Below are 6,442 nucleotides of genomic sequence, written 5' to 3'. Positions count from 1 at the left end.
GTACTTCCCGCCGGGGCTCAGCGGGTTTTGGCAGATTTGCTTGGCCTTAAGGACCAAGTCAGTGGGGCTCAACCGGTGAGTCGTGATCCTTGTCGGGTCCATCGGTCCCGACATTTGGCTGATCTTGTGGGCGCGCCGCTGAAGGGGCAGCACCCGGCGCGTGAGAAAAACGTGGACCAGATCCTCTACGCAGAGGTTGGTCTCCTCCTTGTTCGTCTCGATAAAGGAGGTGATCCGGACGGACTCCTGGTCGTCCTTGGGGTTGTGGAGCCAGTTCCTCATGCTGGGAGGCCCTGGAACGTACGCCGGAAGGTTGATGAAGTCGTCCGAACCGATGTTCCGGACGTAGAAGAAGGTTTTCTGCCAAGTCCGGACAGATTCCAGACCTGACAATTTGTAGAAGGTATCCCCAGGGCGGGGTGAAAGGATGCAACCCCCGCACCGGATGAACGGTTTGGGGCCCGGAAGTTTTCTATCTTGGATAGAATTCTTCCAGAGGTAATAGAAATAAGAGAAGTTGTCTACAAAGGGAGTGATACCGACGTATCCCTCCGTGAAAGCAACAAAAGAAGAAAGATAAAAAATAGAATTGCTCGGAAGATGATGGGGATGCAGTTCAAAGAAGTCAAGAAAGCTCCGGAAGAAATTCGAAGCCGGAAGGCCTAAACCGCGCTCAAAATGAGCGGTGAAGACCACATGTTCGTCGGGCTCAGGCTCAGTCTACCGCTCCTGGCCTGGAATACGGCACCAGACCCCTTCCGGTATTCTCCGAGATCGGTATAGCCAGTCGATCTCCGCTTCTGTCACGTTGGAGCCCATCCAGGCGCCCCGCGTGTAGGAGTCCAGATCTACGCCGGCGCCCTGGCTGGAGCTGCCGGCTTCCATCCCAATTTCATCGGTGCCCTGAGCCGAGCTACCGGCATCATCGCCCATCTGGGCCAGGTCCACTTCGATCTCAGCGGTATGGTGGCTGCTGGAGCCGGATGCCGAAAGATATTTTTCAGAAGACATACCGGTCTAAAAGTTCCAAAAGCTGCCCACAAACGGATTTCCCAAGATCTAGCCTCACGCGAAGATCTACGAGTAAGAGAAAAAGCAAAAGAAAAGGGAAAGGTAAATCCCCTACCGGCCCAAGAACTAGGAGGCAAAAGGAAGAGAGTGTAGAGGCATCGAAGCTAACCTGAGGCGGCGGAGGACGATGAGGACAACGGTCGCCGGAGATTGGGCGAGCTTGAGTGCAGCGGCGATGAACGGAGAGGAAGAAGAGCAAGTGCTGCGAGTCGCTTGGTGCAGAAGAGGCGAAGGCGCGCGGAGAACCTCTGCAGAGCGGAGCACAACGGAGTTTGCTGCGGAGGTTCGCCGGAGGCAGGGCTCTGGTAGCGAACGACGGCGGCAGGAGCGCGAAGGGCGAGGGCAGTGAGGTGCTCGAGGAGGTGGAGAATGCGAGGAAGAAGAGAAGGAGGAACCGCCGCGCCCTTAAATAGGGAGAGGAGGTCGTGGGCCGGCAACGGTCGGGCCACGGCGCTTCGCCTCGTGGGACGCCACGTGGCGCACCGATACACGCACGAAAAGTAAAAAGCCACAGGGAGGCCGCGCGGATCCGGAACGGCCACGGGGATCCAGTGTGGCGCAGTTATTGCGGACGCAGAAGTCGAAGGAATTGACCACTGACACTGGCGCGTCAGAAACAGTGCGCATGTCACTGACATGGACTGTTTCCGAGATATTCTCGACTTCGCCGAAGAAAGTTTAATGACCAAGCTACCGGAAAAGGCCGGTACGATGAGATAAGTTCGGCAGATAGCCGGAAGGTTTGAATTGGTTTCCAGAAGGATTAAACTGGTACGCAAAGAGATGGGAAACTGCCATGGTCCGTCGGATAGGATCCGCCGGACTATACCAGCTTCAGGGACTAATGTTGGGGGGTGAACCCCGGTATGCCAAAGGCATGCCAAACTAAGCCTTGTGCAGGCTATCGATGTACCGGTTTAAAGATTATTCCGGAAAACAAAGGTTGGATTGTGGTTAAGTGAATCATACCGGTATCCCAGGAGGGGTATACCGGAACCGGCTAAGAAGGTACCGGAGTACCGGTACAGCTTACAATGTAGCACGTCGGCAAGCTGGTCAAAGATTCTCTCAAGAGCTAGAGGACAAAGATGAGCGAAGCACTTCAGCTTTAAACGAAGGCCTGACGCCAAAAGCAGATGATGACGTAAAAGGTACCGGCGGAGGTCAGCACCCCTGATTAAAGTCTTAGCCGGTACCGGCAGGGCCAAAGTGGCTTTGTAAAGTAGTTTGTCTAGTCAAAGATGCCATTAGGGTTTCCTAGGGTTTCTTCCCTTGTAAGCCACCCTCTCCCCTGTATAAGGAGAGGGAGCACCCCCTTGTGCGGGTACATGATACGAGAGAGGCAATGTACTGTGTGTTAACCAAGTAATAGACATTGAGCAATTAAGAGCTAGTACTGTTCTTCTTCAACCTCTAGCAAGGCCAAGTTCATCCGGAACTCATCCCATCTTTACCAAAACCCTCCCCCGAATCCTCTAGCGCACATTCAGCCCCAACTTAAGCCATCCCATGGCATCTGTCTGTTCACCACGACGACACGAATAGTAGTAGATTTGTCGATGAAGTTGAAGTTGTCGATGCTTTCAGAGTCGCTGTCTAGATCGGAGTCTGTGAACGACCCGAAACACATCCCACCGAACAGATTGGCGAGATCTCCGCCGGCGGCAGACTTGATGTAGCTTGCCGACGAAGTTTCCTCGTTGCTTGACTTGATTGACGAGATGATCCCGAGAAATCGGAACCAACCGCTAACGGTCCCGAACAAATCGGTGCCGCTAGACGATGTGATCCTTCTCTCCCGGCGCAGAAGTGGAAACTTTTGAACGTCATCTCCAGATAGGCATATGCATCCACACGGGCGGGAGGGTGAGGAACAAAATCAACGAGACCAGTTTTGATCTGTTTACCTCCGTCCATCGCGTTGGTTGCCACTGAGGATGTCGACGATGTTGATTGTGCCATCGAGATCAGCTCCTTGTCGCCTCTAATTCCCACAAACTGCGCCAATTGACAAGGTATTAACTTGTCAATGCCTATAAGTTGTAGACTAGGGTTTCGTGGAAAGTAGAGGCAAGTTGATCTCGAAGGTTTCAGCCAAAAAGGTGCTCGACTGCTAAAAACTAGGGTTGTGTTGACAATGAATCAATTCTTTCTTTCTCCCTCGACTCCCCCTTATATAGGAGGCGGAACCGAGGATTTCGTGATGTACAAGATACAAACAGCGGGAGACTCTTTGAGTATGTCCCGTATAATTACAAGTCTCTATTCCGAATACATCTCTATCTTCCATATCGCCACCTTATTGGGCTTCCGGGCTTTGTAATCATCGGGTCGTGGGCCTTCAGTAAACCCCGAGTACCTTCTTCGGCAGGCCCATTGGGGATGTCTGTGTCACTATGAATTGGTGTTTGGACAACTATACACGCCATTGGCTTAGTGACGATGAGTAGAATTGGGGGAATTGCAGATTTCACCACCTCCTGCTCCATATGTTGCACAAAACACCACTTGAATAGATTTTTTGCGGTTTTCACCACGCGTTGGTCTAATCTGTTTCAGTTTCCACCAATTGGGCATCTAATCAATGATTTATAAAAAAATAGCATATATAGTTTTAAGAATCAATTACTTGTGGCATGCTAAACAAACCATAGAAAAATAATTTTTCCTTGAAAACTCATGAATTTCTATTGATTACTTACAGGGTAACTTATGTATGAACAATACAATTTATGAATAGGTAAATCACACCCTATAAAGCATCTACAAAAAAGTATAATTATTTTAGTAAGTATATTATTATTTTATGATCATTTTAGTGAGATACAAGTATTTGTGTTCAAATATATAAGTAGGTTTTGAGGTAAAAATTGATGGTACTTATCGAATGTAGTCATTCTAGAGCCCATAAAAAACGTAATTTCTTGAGAATATTTTTTTTTTGGATATTTTAAGTCTTAGTTTGTTTGTACATTTATTCGGGCATTGACGGGAGATCCAACTATTGTTTGTTGCCAACTAGGCTAATTGGCTGATTAGATAACCAAGTGGTGAAAATCGTAATAAATTAAAGCAGTACATGGTGAAAACCGCAAAAATCCATTCAAGTGGTGTTTTGTGTAACATATCACTAGTAGAAAAACGCCTTCCATCTCAACCCATTAGTTTCCAAATACTTTGGCCCGAGATATATGGGGTCTTCGACCCTGGTTCTGTTGGGGAAACAGGACTAATGCTCCGGCCTCCATCGCCCGCGGGTTCGAACATGACCTTTAGTCACGGTTGGTGTCTCCAACCGGGACTAAAGGACTATGGCAGGCTGCGGCCGGCGCAGACCTCTTTACTCTTTATTCCCCGTTGGTGTCTCCAACCCGGACTAAAGGTTTTTTTTTGGGTTTTACTCCCCACGCACCCTCCCCATGGATCGCCTCTTTTTGCTTTGTAAAATACAAAAGAAAATGATAGAAAGTTCACAAAATAATATATTTTTAGATTCTTGTATGCTATGCAACCTACTATTCGGTGAAATATACGATATCGAAAAAACGAATAATATATCAAAATCATCGTGGAAAAAAGTTACATCCGAATCTTCCAGGGTTTACCCGATTAGCCAATTTTTAGATCCTCAAAATCCCAAAGAGAAGTATGAAAGCATGAAGATTTTAGTTTTTTCCAGAAATTCAGGATTTTATATTTCTTTATTTATAAAAATAAAAATTAATAATTGCAAACATTATTATTACGTCATTACTACTGAAAAGTATGAAAAGTTTTTAGATTATGTTCGATTTTTAAAATAATTATAATAATAAATACTATTAAAAAATATTTTCATTTACTTATTCAAGATTTTATTATTACATCATTACTTTTGTTTATTAAAATAATTATCTGGACCATCAAAAAATAAGAAGTGTGACATCGTGACCAATAGATTAATAGGATTGATATGATACTAGTATCAATAACGTGCGCGCAGAGTACTTGGAAGCATGACGAAAGGAACTGGGAAGTTAAGCATGCTAGTGCTGGAGCATTCTAAGGATAGGTGACCGAACGGGAAGTTTGACCATAGGTGAGAAATTTTCACCCGAGATTAAGTATAGTTAGAGACTAAATTAGGCAAATAACTGAAATAATAGAAATTCTAAAAAAATAGAACAAAGGGAGTGAAAATAAATTAGATAATTTTTTTTTCACCTGGAGGCCTGTTACAAACCGGGACTAAAGGTATTCCGCCCCGACGCACGTCTGCAGCTAACGTGGATGGACCTTTAGTCCCGGTTTGTAAGCAACCCGGACTACGGGACTAAAGGGGGTGGGCTTTAGTCCCGGTTATTTAGTCCCGATTGCGCAACCGGGACTAAAGCACCTTATAAACCGGGACTAAAGATCTTTTTTCTACTAGTGTATGGGTATGAGATGTTGGAATCTGCAGTTCCCTCGAACAATCAAACTGGTTCTTGTTGGTGTTACCTTAGAAGTGGACGCTGATGCACTTCGTTCTGAACATATTTGTATGTTTTGGTGCAGAGATGTCAACAACATTTTCTCGTTTACGGCGGGCTTGATTCGTATGATTTTCTAAACACATGAATAGGAAAAATATATAATTGGAATGGCATGTCCTCTAGAACCTTATAGTTAGAAAATCATAGGATTTTGGATCCACAAGCGTTTAGTTGCACATGAAAATCAATGAAATTGTAGAAAAGATTGGAGTGATTGGAGTAAAGGAAGATTTTCCTCCAAAACAAAGTGCAAATGAATCATTTGTAGGAATTCCAAGGATTGCAATCCTATGAATAAAACAACGTTGAAAAATCATATGCATTAAAATCCTTCCAAAATCCTACACAATTCGTTTGAATCAAACAAGAGGAGTGACAATTTTTTTTTTGTGATTTCTTGTATGAAGTGGAGTCAATTGTGGTTGGGTGTTTTTTAGGGGTGTGTTTGTTTCTGAAACTAGCTGAAATGGAATGGAATGGTTCCATTCTAACGGCACAGAATAGTTCATGCCAATGTCGGTTCGGACAGAAAAATGAGGAACAAAATGATTATGTTTTTTGTTCGGTTCCGAGAGTGCACAACAAAAGCGAACATGCTAAACATGTTATTTCTCCAAATCAAAATCTACAAAGGTAAAAAGGGCAGCCGATGTTCTTCTCGTTTTGCAAATTCGGAGCGAATAGAGACACAATCAAGGAGCACAAAGTCGAGCGCACCAAAGACAGGCTGCCCGATTTCCGTTGTCGTCGTGGTCAAAATCGGAGTGGTTAGGCACGTGCTCGCCGCAGAGTGTGCTCGCCTCCGAAGCCTCTGGCCTGACGAGTGCTCGCCGCCCTAGCCCTGCTGGCCGCCGACC

Source organism: Lolium perenne, chromosome 6 (genome assembly GCF_019359855.2).
Source record: "Lolium perenne isolate Kyuss_39 chromosome 6, Kyuss_2.0, whole genome shotgun sequence".
NCBI classification, from domain to species: Eukaryota; Viridiplantae; Streptophyta; class Magnoliopsida; order Poales; family Poaceae; genus Lolium; species Lolium perenne.
Note: the sequence above shows the minus strand (reverse complement) of the source record.